Genomic DNA, 14,072 nt, shown 5'->3' with positions numbered 1-14,072 from the left:
TGTTGTACACACCGGCTGCTGCCGCGGATCTCAGCGTGGCACAGAGGCTCCGTCTCAGCATTCTTGAAGGTCACTGGCAGCTGAGGATGCCACGGGGACACTTTCTCCTCGGTGGTCTAGGGGTCGGGGGTGCCAGCTCTAGGGAAACTCCTTTCTGCACACATCTACAAGGGAGCAGGTAACATCGACCAGGGTTCACAGGGTTCACTGGGCTCTGTGGTCATTCGCTGGCCTACAAGGTCATGTACAACACGGCCATTACCTCTCCTGCGCCCCACGACCTACTCAGTGGGGACACGTCTGAATGGCCCTATTTAAAATGTAATCTGACTCCCAGATTCTAGAGCTCTCCTCCCTCCTCCTCCCCCCTAACCACACTTAGACCTGCAGCACACTGTAACATGCACTCACTCTGCTTACTGCTTACTTTCTGTCTCTCTCCACTAGAATTTAACTTGACAAAGGGAGACGGGGACTTTGGTCTGTTTTGTCCAAACATCTAGAACAGGGTGGGCACATAGTAGGTACTCAATAAATATTTGTTAAATGGATGAATGAGTCACCCCCTAAACGTCTGTCATGGTCTTAAAACAAGCTCACTAATTCTGTGATACTGTTCCCTTCAAAAGTGGAGCTAATTCACATGCAAAGATGCTCAACACCATTACTTATCGGAGAAATGATTAACCCAAAATAAGATATCACCTCACACCTACCAGAGTGGCTATCATCAAAAAGACCACAGATAACAAATGCTGGTGAGAATGTGGAGAAAAAGGAACTCTCATACACTGTTGGTTGGCATGTAAATTGGTGCAGCCACTGTGGAAAACAGTGTGGAGGTTCCTCAAAGAACAAACATAGAGCTACCATATGATCCCGTGGTTCTGCTCCTGGGTATATATCCAAAGAAAACAAAGACATTAATTTGGATAGATATATGCACCTCTGTGTTCACAGCAGCACTATTCACAATAGCCAAGACATGGAAGCCACCTGTGTCTATCAGCAGAGGACTGGGTAAGGAAATGTGGTATACGTACAATGGAACACTCTACCCAGCCGTAAAGAAGAATGGAATTCTGCCACTTGCAACAACATGGATGGACCCAGAGGGTATTATGCTTAGTGAAATAAGTCAGACAGAGAGAAATAAATACTCTGTATTATCACTTCTATGTAGAATCTAGAAAGTGAAATGAATGAATGAATATAATAAAATAGAAAAAGACTCACTGATACAGAGAACAAACTAGTGGTTACCAGTGGGAAGAGGTACCAACTACTATATATAAAATAAACTACAAGGGTATATTGTACAACACAGGGAATAAAGCCAACATTTTATAATAACTATAAATGGAGTAGAACCTTTAAAATTGTGAATCACTGTGCTGTACACCTGAAACTTATATAATACTGTACATCAACTATACCTCAATTAAAAAAAGAAAAGGTGGAGCTAATTCCCTCCCTAGCTGAGTGACTGACTCCCATCTAATGAACAGAATGTGACTTGGAGAACAAGTCATAAAAAGGATGGCTTTCACGTGGCCCCCGCTTGTGGGGCGGAAGTTCGTGCCCTTGTTGTGAGAGTATTCAGTCACCTGAGAGGCTCATGTGGGGAGAAAGTGAGCCCTCCGCCAGCAACGGCAGCAACCTGCCAGCCAGGAGAGAGCGCCGTCTTGGATTCAAGCAGCAGGCCCTCTGGGGGACGGCGTCCTAGCTGACATCGTGTCTGCAACCTCAAGGGAGACCCCCAAGCTGGGACTGCCTGGCTACGGCACACCTGAATTCCCAACCCATAGATGTTGTGAGGATAATAAATATTTATTACTGTGTTACTATGTTATGTTTGGGGAGTAATGTGTTATGCAGCAGTAGAGAACAAATACAATTTCAAGGTCATCTAGTGCATTTAAAGTATGACTTGCTTTATAAAAACTCAACATATCCCCAACTTTATAAGAAAGTAATACCAGATACACTGCTGATATGTAAATGAAAGGTGTGTAGGTTCAGTGGAGAAAGAAGAGTCCTGGGAACATAAAATATTTAAAAAATGGTCAGATAGGCCCCTGTCTGGCACTTATGTTGGAAATATAATTCCGAGGCAGTGAGTCCCTGGGGGAGGTGTATGTTAGCCAGGATGGTCCAAAGACTTGAGCCCTAAGCCAGGCGCACGTGCTGGGGGAAACCCTCGTCCGCTGATTCGAGTGCCCATTGTCAGTTTGTTCATGGTCCTTACGCAGAGTGAAATGCAGGGCTGGGCCCCCCCAGCAGCCCACAATCTGGACCTCAGCAAAGGCTGCCACTCTTGCTGTCTTCACTTAACTTCAGAGTGACCTGAAATTATATCCCCCGGTGGTGAAACAGCCAGAATAGCGACCAGTTGAGGATGTTAATTAACCCCCTGCAGGATACACAAGGTAGAAAATAACCACGTGGAGAGGAGCACAATCTCCCGAGTCCTCATCAGACCCGGGCTGCTGCCGCAGCTCTGAGCACATTCCTTATTCGTGCCAGGAATGTTGCCAAATGCGACCAGCCTCCTGCCCTTCTGCCACCAGGGATCACCAGCCGAGGCCTGATGACTTGACCTGACAGGTGTCTGGTCCCCGGGGCCTGCTCCAGCTCTTGGCATGTCTCTGTCCCCCCGGCGCACAGAGGTGCGGATGCCTCCCGTCTGGCTGGCCACTCAGCTGTTTGAGGAACGTGGTCCTTAGGAGAACGGTTGGATTGGTTTTCACAGAATGACTGGACATTCTCTTTTAGCTCAATTTCTCTTATCTGGGAGTCGCACCAGATTATGGGGGAAGACACAGACAGGGCTCTCGTCACTGGCAGTCCAGGCTGCTCCTTCTATCAGTCTCATTTAATGGGCGGAAGACAAGACACACAGAGTGTGGGTGTTTGTGAGTGTTGAAGTCAGAGTTTTCTGGAGACCTTGCTTGCTAGTAATAATAATAATCACAGGAGGGAATGTTTGTTGAGCATTTGCTCTCTGCCCTGTACCCTGCTAGGCATTTTATGCCTCAGTTTTCATATTTAAGACACAGCACTCATCTATGAGGCAGCTACTATTTTTATCTGCATTGAACAGATGAAGAAACTGAGGTATGGCACAGTCATTTGTTCAAGGCTCACTCCAAGTGAAGGAGGGTCTCACTCCAAGTCCACCTATCAAAGAACCCATGTCCCTAAGTAGCACATGGTCACTCTCCTGAATGTTGGAAGTTTCTGAGTATCTGCTTGTTTTCAAGGTTGGTGAACTTGTTGTGTCTCAAGCCTGTCACATCTGGATAATGCCTGACATCAAGGAAGGAGAAGGCGGAAAACCCAGACAGTAGCCCAGCCCTGAGCCCCACCTCCATGTTGCAAGGGATGTTTTGAATGATGACCATGGATTGTAACGAAAAAGTTAAATCATACTCTTTGCTTTAAAAAGTAGACAGGTGGTGAATACTGTGTCTTTGAAAGACTTTTTCCCAAATGATTAATATTTGGGGGAAAGTGCTGATTCTCAAAGGGGAAAACTTCTGTTATGTGAGGTAAGCAAAATGCTAAATTCCCAATACCACTGGGTCAATGAGATATCTTGGTATTAACCTTCTAACATAATGATATACTTTGAGATAATATGACTTTCCCATTTTGCAGGATCCCATAGGTGGATCGAGAGAAGAGGAAACTCAGTGGTGCTGTCATTGGCTCCTCCCTGCTCTGCTTAGAAGTCATCATGGGCTGCTCCAGCCTCGGCTGTCTGGTACCTATAAATAGACATGTCAGCATCCTTACACTGATGGACACCACATCCACACATTGATGTTCACAATAATGTTTGCATGTGTCTGCTTTGGACCAAGACACTGCACTAGGCACTAGCATTTGTTATTTCCCTTAATCCCCTCAATTGCCCCACTGGGATAAGTAGTAGTATACTCATTTTACAGAAAAGAAAAGCAAAGTACCGTGAGTTCAAGTACTTTGCTTAGCCTTGCACAGAGAGTAAGTAGTTGAAGCCAGACTCGTGTACCAATCTTTTTCCAAAATCCGTGTCTTTTTCAGACAGTCTCATTGCCTTGAATCATGATAGGCAGGGAAAATACCCTGGACAGCTGGGGATCTTCATACCTGGAGAGAGAACTGAGAACAACTTCTATAAATAGAACATTGTAAAGTCAGGTTGATTTAAAAAAACAAACAACACACACACACACACACACACACACACACACACACACACACACACACGTGTGATCTGTTCACTCAGAATGAGAGCCATCCTTTAAAAGTGTCATCTTGGAAGACTATAACCTCTTGCAAACATCATCTAAAATGCTTTCCATTCCTCTTTGAAAACTGTATTCACAACTATTTCACATTCTCCTTCACTTCTGGTTTCTTTTGGCTACAACCAGACCAAATCATGGTGTTCCCCAGGTTGGTCGCATTCTTTGGTCACCAGGTTTGCCTTCAAATGACTTCAGTTGTTTCCAAATAATCAAACACACCTAAGGAGGAATATTTGAGGCCAGGGAGAATTTTTCATAAAAATCATACAACAGGTGTTAGGGTCAACTTTAAAATATAGTGATACATGGCAACATGATTTGAGATGTGTAAGCTCTGACTTCTTAAAGATAATAAATAAAGTTATACCATTTGCAGTCACTCAGCTTGTTACACTAACCCCTCCCTGGATCCATCTTCTTCCCTTATACTTTGTTGGCTGCCCCTGGGTTTCCCACTTGAGAGGAAATTTGGAAACCCACCAGTGAAACTATGTCTCATTTGGTACAATAATAATTGCACAGGATTTAATGATGGTTTACGTTCATACTCTGCCCTTGACTTTTCTTTCTCTTAGCATTTATTTAGCACCATCTGTCGCCAGGTCCTGCACTGATCACTTAGGCTGTTCTTGTCCTGTGTAATTTTTGAACCAGTGAGGGTAATGTTGATGCAAAGTTGCCCAGTAAACAATTGAATGAGAGAACTAAATAAGAATAGAACTTGTTTCTTGACTTGTGAATGTACAAATGTGTATTTATTTATAATCATATTAATTACACAGAACACTTAGGTAAAAAATACCAAAACTAAGAATGTTGTCCTAAATTATTCAGTATGTCACTTTAATCAGATTCATTTCCGAGCATAATTGTTAAATACATATGTGTGCACAGCACTGAGCAAGAGACGGTAGAGGATATAAGAAAAATATACGATAGGGACCTTGTTCTCAGGAAACGTATTGTCTAGTTCTGAAACTAAGACTTGGCTACGTGGGACAACGTATGAAAACATAATGATCAAGGAATGCTATGGGAGGTCACTGTGGGCAGGGGTTATCAGGAAAGGTTATGGGGAGGAAGGGAGATGAGGGACGGTGAAGTCAAGATGAGGGTCGGGGAGTGGGGATGGCTCAGTGGTAGAGCACACGCATAGCAAGCATGAGGTCCTGGGTTCAATCCCCAGTAGCTCCATTTAAAAAAAAAAAGATGGAAGTCGAGAAGTGAATGGAATGTTCTGTGTTAGGAAAGGGCATGAGTGAAGGCTGGGAGGTGGGGCATTAACCCATCATTTTGAATGACAGTAAAGATACTGGGAGTACTAGTGAGAGAAGGAATGTTAAGTTGGCTTGGGGCTGAGTCCTAGTTTGGTTTCCCCATGTCTCTTCTGCCCCTTTCCTACAGTAATAGAAGTTTAAGCTGGGCACTTGGCCAGCCTCCCTTGTAGCTAGGTGTGACAGTGTAACTAGATTCTGGCTAATGGGATATCAGCAGAAGTGATGAGAGAAACTTCTAGGTCATGTTTGCAAAAGGAAATAAGTGTGTCTTCCACGGTTCCTCTTTCTTTTTTCTTGCAGGCTGGACTGGGGATGTAGTGTTGAGCCTTTTTGGACCGTGTGGGGAAAGGCAAAATTCTAGGATTATCACAAAAACAATCTGGAAGGAGTTTGGATTCCCAAGATAGAGACACTGCCATCCCAGCCCTGGAGTGCCTACACTGAGCGATAAATGAGAGGAGAGATTCCGTCTGAGAGGCACAGGGGAGTCATTGCTCTCTGGCACTGGTAGCACTGATTGGAGGAGGTTCTGGCATTTGTTCTATCTGAGCAGAAACATAACCTAACCTTACCCACACATCTGCATAATTGTCACCAGGAGTATCTTTTGGGAAGACCTTTTAGAGAATGGGTGCAGTAGTGGGAGGAGCAATTTTCTCTCCATATGTCAGGCGGGGACACTCAAGACTTTGGCCAGCCATGTTCTGATGGAATGTGGGGTTTGCTGCAAATCCAGAAAGCTGCTATGAGATCTTACAGTTGGTGTGGGGGAGGTATTAAAAAACACTAATATTTCTGGAATGGAAGCTTTAATTGAGTGTAAGAAAGATAACATAACTTAGAATAAATTGCCTTTGAAATCAAATACATCTTTTGAAGATGAGCTGACCTGACTTTTTGGTTGGCTCTTTTCAAAATAATCCTCATGGAAGGATGAGTCATTGCATTGGTTCCAAATTTGCAGCATCTTTCTCTTCCTTGATATTGCAATATGCCAAGATCCTAGACGGATCAGATTTGGGGAGGAGGGGGTAGAATTGATGGTTTTCAGATTCTGAATTCTTTCATGTTGGTAGGCAAAGTGTCCATTTTTGAAAAAAATTGAGGTGAACTTCACATAACATATAATTAACCATTTTAAAGCAAACCATGCAATGTCATTCAGTACATTCACTATGTTGTGTGTAACTATCTAGTTCCAAAACATTTTCATCACCCTAGAAGGAAACCCTGTACCCATTAAGCAGTTACTCCTCATTCTTCCCTCCCCCAGCCCCTGGGAACCACCAACCTTCTTTTTGTCTCTTTGGATTTACCTATTTTGGGTATTTCATAGAAATGAAATCATACAATAGGTGATGACACCTTTGTGTCTGGCTTCTTTTACTTGGCATAATGTTTTCAAGGTTCAACTATATTGTGATATGTATCAGTGCTTCATTCACTTTCATGGCTGAATAATATTCCATTGAATGGATATACCACATTTTGTTTAGCCACGCATTTGTTGATGGATGTTTGAGTTGTTTCCACCTTTTGGCTAGTGTGAATAGTGCTGCCATAAACATGTGCATGTAATATTTGTTTGCATGCTGAGTGCCATTTTTAATGAGTTTAAAACTTAAGACACAGAAGAGAATTGGGAGTATCTGAAAGTCCACTAGAACTCTCTCCTCCTCCTTCATCACGTCAGAGGAGCAGGCCTGCTGCGTCACACAAAACCATTTCTAATGGTCCCCCAAGACTGTGTAACAGAGTGGTTCTGAGCATGAAGGAGAGAGGTGAGCTTATGGGCCCTGACCTCCGTCCTTGCTGTGGCCACTTCCTGTCTATGAAGATCCAGGCAGGCACAGTGTTGAGTCAGGCCAAAGCCCATTTCCTCTCTCCGTGATGCACGACCTGCCAGGTTGTTCTCTTCACTGCTGTTGTCTTCATTGGCTTAAGGCCAGCTGCCCCCACACACTCTGAAATACGCCTTCCTGGCTGTATCAAACAAACGAAACTTCCCAGGTTAGCCCTGAAGGGCCCCCAGGCCTTCTGATGAGAGACAGAGGGGGACCAGCTCTGCAAAAATAATAATAGCTGCATCGACTGGGAATGAGATACTGTCTTACTTAATCCATTCCATAGCCAGGCACTGCTACCCCCATTTTATAGGTTAGGAAACTGAGGCTGGAAACTTTCCTAAGTTTACTCAACTCATAAATGGTGAGCTCAGGGATCCAACTCAGGCGGTGTGACCCCACACTGGAACTCTTCATCTCAACTCCCACAAGGGACTTACTGCTAGGCGGGCCAGGGAGGAAAGGGTTTTGGCTGAAAATGAGTTCTGGGGACAGGATGAGTGATGCTGGCAGGGAGCCAGGAGGAGGGGCTGCAGCTAGACTAAAGAGCAGCAAACTGGGGCAGAAGGACAGGCCAGGCTCCGCAGGGGTTCGAGGAGGAAGGGTCCTGGATCAGAACTGGGTCCTGGATGGAGCACTGCACACAGTGAAATTCACATAACATAAAATCAACCATTTTAAAACATACAAATTCAGTGGCATTTAGTACGTCTACAATGTTGTATGACTACCACGTCTATGAAGTTCTCAAGCATTTTCAGTCACCCTAAAGGAGCACTGTACCCACTGAGCAGTCACTCCCCACAGCCCCCTCTCCTCCCCTCAGCCCTTGGCAACCACTAATCTGCTTTCTGTGCTTATGTATTTACCTGTTCTGGATAGTTCACTCAAATGGATCTGTACTACGTGACCCGGCAAACCCACCCCTAGATACAGACCTCAGAGAAGGCAAACAGATACTTGTACACAGATGTTCATAGCAGCTGTACTGTTAAGTCTTCCCTGGGCACTGTCTACTTGCTTCCTCGTGGTTCTGCAGGCAAATGTACCCTCATCTGAGCTGGACCAGCAAAAGACAACATGAAGCCAGGAACAGGAGAAAGACGGGAGCTGCACCCAGTTACTACCCTGGGCCTCTGCTCCCCAGGCCGAGACAACCCAGGGTGATGGGTGAACGCTCCCCACCAAAGGTGCTGGACAACGATGAACCAAACATGCCCAGGAGAGAGAGGCTTGGCAGACATGGTCAGCTGGTTCACTAAATTCGCAGGAAGCTGAGAGTGCCTGCCATGGAAGCCACAGAAATGGGTAGAGTCCAGAGATCCCCCTGCTTGGAGATGAGCGCTGCCTTGAAGCTGGTTACATAAAGGAGCTGGATGCCCAGCCTAAGGGGAAAATGTGCAAGAGAACCTGCCTCAGGCCGGGGCAGGGTTCTTGTGGTCATCACCGTCACTGCCAGTAATGAGCCCGAGGCCAAGGCCGGCAGACCCACTGGTAAAGCAAGCCTGTTTCAAAATCTCTTTCCACCTCTTGAACTTTCCCAGCCCTCTGTGAGCTCAGGGGCTTGGCTGGCACTGTCCCTGGTTTGCAAATGCAAAAACTGAAGCTGAGGCCTTTTCCAACGTTTTTCTCCCCTGCTTTCACTTCCGGCGATTATTGTCAAGTGCACTCATTATCCTCACAATGGTTCGGAGATGAAAGCTTAATTTGGCCTGTTATTACTGCCGCTTGCCTTAATAGCATTGGTACCTGGACCAGCCCCACTAGGCTCTGAAGCCAACAGATCCTCAAATCACCAGAGGCAGGGGTTTGCGTCCTCATCTTGCTTCCTATTGGTCTGGCCAGAGGCCGTTTGCATGAGAACATTTTAATGGGTCACCAGGGTTTTCTGTGGGGACAGCTCTCTCTGTGATAGGCAAAATGGGATTCTCTTAAGAGAAAAGCTGGCCTGCAGGAAAAATGATCCGGCTAGAACTCTAAGTGCAGTAGTCAAATAGTGCATCCTTTGTTGAAAGCAAATGCAGATGAAGCCACCCTCCTCTACTGGGGAGGTTCACAGTGGGCACTCGGGAAGTGGATCTGTGTTCAAATCCTGCCTCTGCCAGTGTTCCACGTTCCTTGTGTTATTTGCACAAGTCCTTTGATCTCCCCGAAGCTCAGTGTGATGGAACTAGAGTTGTTATACAATTGAATAAAACAACTTAACGAAGTACCTGGCACATACTAGGTGCTTCAAGATGACAGCATTATTATTCATTGTATTAATTTAAAATTTAATTTAATTTTCATTACAGTGCTAATAGCTGCCTCTAGTCTGAGTTGATCCAAAAGGGTCAGACAACTGGGGGACTTTGTATTCTTAGAAGCAGTGGCTTCTGTGATGTCAGATGCGGTAGAGCGCTCCAGACCTTGGCATATTATAGGGATTCTTGCCTACAATACTGGCCCCTCCACTCATCCAGACATGTGGTTTGTTTCACTGTATGGGGGGTTAGCCAGGTGAAAGCAGCATTTTTAGGTCCATGATTCCTGGGTGCGGGACAGAGTCCAGAGAAGCCAGTGAGAGGCAGAGTACGATAGGAGAGCGGGGAAGGACAATCTGGGTTCTCTTGTATTGTGTTCCAAGCTCTTTTGGTTCTGTGAGTTACTGGGAAACTTTTCCGTGTGTCAGTCATTTAACAAAAGTTAACCGAGTACCTGTTCTGTGCCTGCCTGATTGCCCAGTCCCTCCTTACACACATGTTCCTACCTCCTCCGTGCCTACCGTCTTAGAAAGGTCGCTATAAGATAATACACTGTTTTCTCCCTAAGAAAATAAGGGGCACATGAGATGCTGGAGGATGGTGTGAACAAAGAGGGTGTCTGAGAGGAGGAAGATAGACAGGTTTCTAAAGGAGATGGGGGAGTAGGAGGGATGGCATCTGTTTAGCAAAAATGCCTGCTGCCTCGGGGCACCTCTCTCTCCCCAAGCCCATGCAGCTAGAAATCATCCCTGGGGTATCTCCATCATCAGGCAAAGGCAGTGGGAATCTAGCTGAAGAACCTTGGCTGAATTGCCCAAGGGAATAGAAAATTGCATGCTTGCTTGTGTGTGTGTGTGTGCGTGTGTGTGTTTCTGTGTCTGTGTCTGTGGTGTCTGTGTGTCTTGCAATGTTTCTCCATCCCCTGATAGACGATATGTTTCCATTTCGCTCAACTACACTCAAGTTCCCGTCTATACACACACTCCCTGAGTCCGTCAGACTCAGGGGACTCCAGAGAGGTGTGGCCCTGCCACAGAGAGCACAACCAGACTGGAGGGACAGGATCTGAGATGTGCTTGGCAAAGGAAGAGACAAATATGAAGGAGAGGGAGTTGGTGTATTCCTGCCTGGCTTGTGATTATTGTAGTTTAAGAAGGAGGAATGTGCAAACAATTCTTTTAGCGAAGAAACCATGCCTGTTCAATTTTTTCTCCTCTTTTCCTTTTTCCTTAACATTCTTCTCCCTCAGTTCCCCAGTAGCCAACCACCAGCAGTGCCCTCATCTTCCCAGCATTTGGGAAAAGTGTTGCTAATGCCCTCTGGGTAATTTGTTTAATTAAAGCTCAGCACATATGTCGGTTCCTGGGATAGGTGGAGAAATGGAAAGAAAATGAGAGGTCAAGTGAATTAATTGCCCAATTGCCTACAACCAGATCCATAAGCACCCCTCCTCCGATTTCTGATACTCTTTGTTAGCCAAAGAAAGGAGCAAAATGGAGAATTATGGCTAGATTTTTACTTCTGTTCAGTAGCGTATATGCAAAAGTTATGGATTAATGGTGGTACGCAATGTTAAGAAAAATATGTTACGTATCTTTTTATATGTTGGGTCCTTGCTTGATTAAAATGGCAAGATAATTTATACTGCCTTTGTAGAGTATGCAACTTAATCAGACCTGCTGTCTTGCTGCACCAGCCGCTGGAAAACAAGCCTCTGAGAATTTGAAAGCGAGTCCTGCTGTTGTTACACTGTGATGATTTTTACAGCATCAACCATTTGAAGGAAAGGAATTGGTGATCTAGACGGGAACAGTATTTCGTATTGTAATGTTCAATATTATTCATGTGTGTCTTCAGTCATTCAAGGGAAATGACTGTACAAAACAATACAGCATGTCCCGCGCAACGCTCTCCCCAGCCCCCACCTTCCAAAAAAGCCTGGGATCTGTTTGGAAGTTTCTGCACATCTACTAGATCCACAGTGACAGTTATTTTTAAATCTCAAGGTAGGAATTTTTTAGTGATGTGATATAGTTGTAATACCATATCCTACTTATAAATACATGTTCTAAAGGCTTCTTTCACTTCCTCACTCATGAAACGTGTATTGAGCGCTTACTGTATGCAGGTGTTGCTATTGGTGCAGGAGACACAGTGACATCATTCTGCGGGACTCACTTCCTCTCTTCTTTAGTCAGTCAGCCTCCTAGTAACATCCTGCACCTTGATATCCAATCAGAGATACTTGGTGGGAAAATGGTCCCTGGACATGCTAGGGTTTCATTTATCAACTTGTCAACTTTTTGGAAACAGACCATCTCCTCTCTAAAGGGTCTAGCAAAAGCCTGGCTATGTTTCCCACTGAGGAGCCTAGTTTGTGTCACGTGACCAGAATGGAACCAATCTCTGTGGTTGAGGGTGGTGGGCTCTGCTTGGACAACCTGGTTAAATGTCTGCTCATATTGGGAGGGGGTCAGTTCCTCGGAGCCACGTGGTTTTCCGAAGGGTCATTCGCCCAAAGCAGGATAGGTAGGGAGGCCAGAAGAAAAGCAACAGATGGCTACTACACAACTCAGACCTCCCTCGTGGGTACCAGACCTCGATTATCTAATTACTTCCTCAACATTCCCACTGCAAGGGCTCACGTGCACCACCCTAGGAACCATTTGGTGGCACAGGTGCCAAAGGAGGCATCATCCTCCCCCGCAGAGTTACCCCTTCCCTGGTGGACCTCATCAGGATGAAACACGTCACAAGCTGCCCAGTCACCCAAACCGGGACCTGGCCATTGACTCACAGGCCTCAGTCCCCTTCACCTTCATGGTCAATTTTGTCACCGGGTCTAAAATATTTCTTGTCTCTGTCCTTCTCTAGCCCTACTGCCACCTCTTTGGTTCAGATCGTCTCATCACCGTCTTACCCAGATGATTGCAGTGGTCTCCTAACTGGCTTTTTTTTTTCTCTCTCTAGCTTTGCCCCTCTCCAAACAAGGTGGATTTCTCCAGAACTAAAATACAACCATGACACGTGCCTGTTTTAAGCATTCGATGACTACCCAGCACCTTTGGGATAAAATGCAAGCTTTTAAAACTTGGCTTACAGAGTTGTGCCTTTCGCACGACACTCCCTCACCTGGTGCGGGGCGGCACCTCTGGCCCTCACCACTGCCCCCGCCCCCCGACTCTGCTGATGACACTGTCATGTCTGGTTGCTTGCCTGACTCTCTTCCTAAGCTGGAGCGCTTTAAGAGCCAGGATGTTGTCGTGTGGCTCACTCAACATCCATTCCAAACCCTTCATAGCTTGCTTTCCTCTTTGAGCCAGAATGATAAAGATGGCATTTACGAGACTCCCTTACAGCTGGGATGTAGAAGAGTGACTAAACTCAGCAGATATACCTGCATGAGACTTCATAGAAGCCAATAATGAAGACTGGACCTTCTGGCAACCTTGGTGGTAATATCTGGTTCTTCTGGAGTTTTTAGGCTCCAGCCCCTAGCCCTAGGTGGCTATCGTGATGCAGTTTCCATTAAAACATAGCCTCGGTGTCATCAGTCATTTTCCTTTGTCTGCATAGTTCCCAGCTGCGTCCTGACCCTTCCCAAGATTCTGTGAGCTTCTTGATTTTCAGTGATAAAAGTCTTCCTCCTTAAACTAGTTAGAGTAGATGCTGTTGTCTGCAAGTAAGCACCTTGATGAATGTAAATGGCGTCTAATGCATCTTTGTGCCTGAAGTGCCCAGTACAGTGCCTGGCCCATGAAAGATGCCCCCTGCCTGTTATTGAATGAATGATGAATGGATACCTTTGCTATGTTCTTCGTGTGCTCACTGTAGGGTAAAGGAGGCACACATGAGAACAAATATTTCAAGGCAACAGGTTATAATAGGTTACAAAGTTTATGCAAATACAAAGATAGGAACATTTGAACCACCTCGAGGAAGGTAATATTTGAGATGAGGCTTTAAGAATGACTAGCAATTTATTAGCTACAGAAGGAGGTAAAGGCCATTCCGAAGCAGGAGGACAGACAGTATCTGTAGAGGCGCAAACATGCGAGACGGGAGGACATGTTTAGGGAACGTGTGGGTGGCACAGGTTACGACTGTCTGGTCAGGAGATACACGTGGAAAGGGAGGGGGAAGCCAGGGTGTGAATTACGGCAACAATGATAAAAGCGAGTGTTTCTGGTACTTTCGAGACCCCAGAAACTGATCCATGTCACTTATATATTATCTCATTTAATCCTCACCACTGTTAATAATCTCATTTTGCAGGTTAAGTGACTTGCCTAAAGTCGTAGAGTTGCAAGTGGGAGACCTCATATTCAAACTGAGCTCTTTCTCTAGACTTTATCTTCAAATCAGTAAGAACCAGTGACGGCTGGACAGTAGTATGATTAGATGGTGGTGGTC

The sequence above is a fragment of the Camelus ferus genome, chromosome 25 (genome assembly GCF_009834535.1).
Source record: "Camelus ferus isolate YT-003-E chromosome 25, BCGSAC_Cfer_1.0, whole genome shotgun sequence".
NCBI lineage: Eukaryota > Metazoa > Chordata > Mammalia > Artiodactyla > Camelidae > Camelus > Camelus ferus.
Note: the sequence above shows the minus strand (reverse complement) of the source record.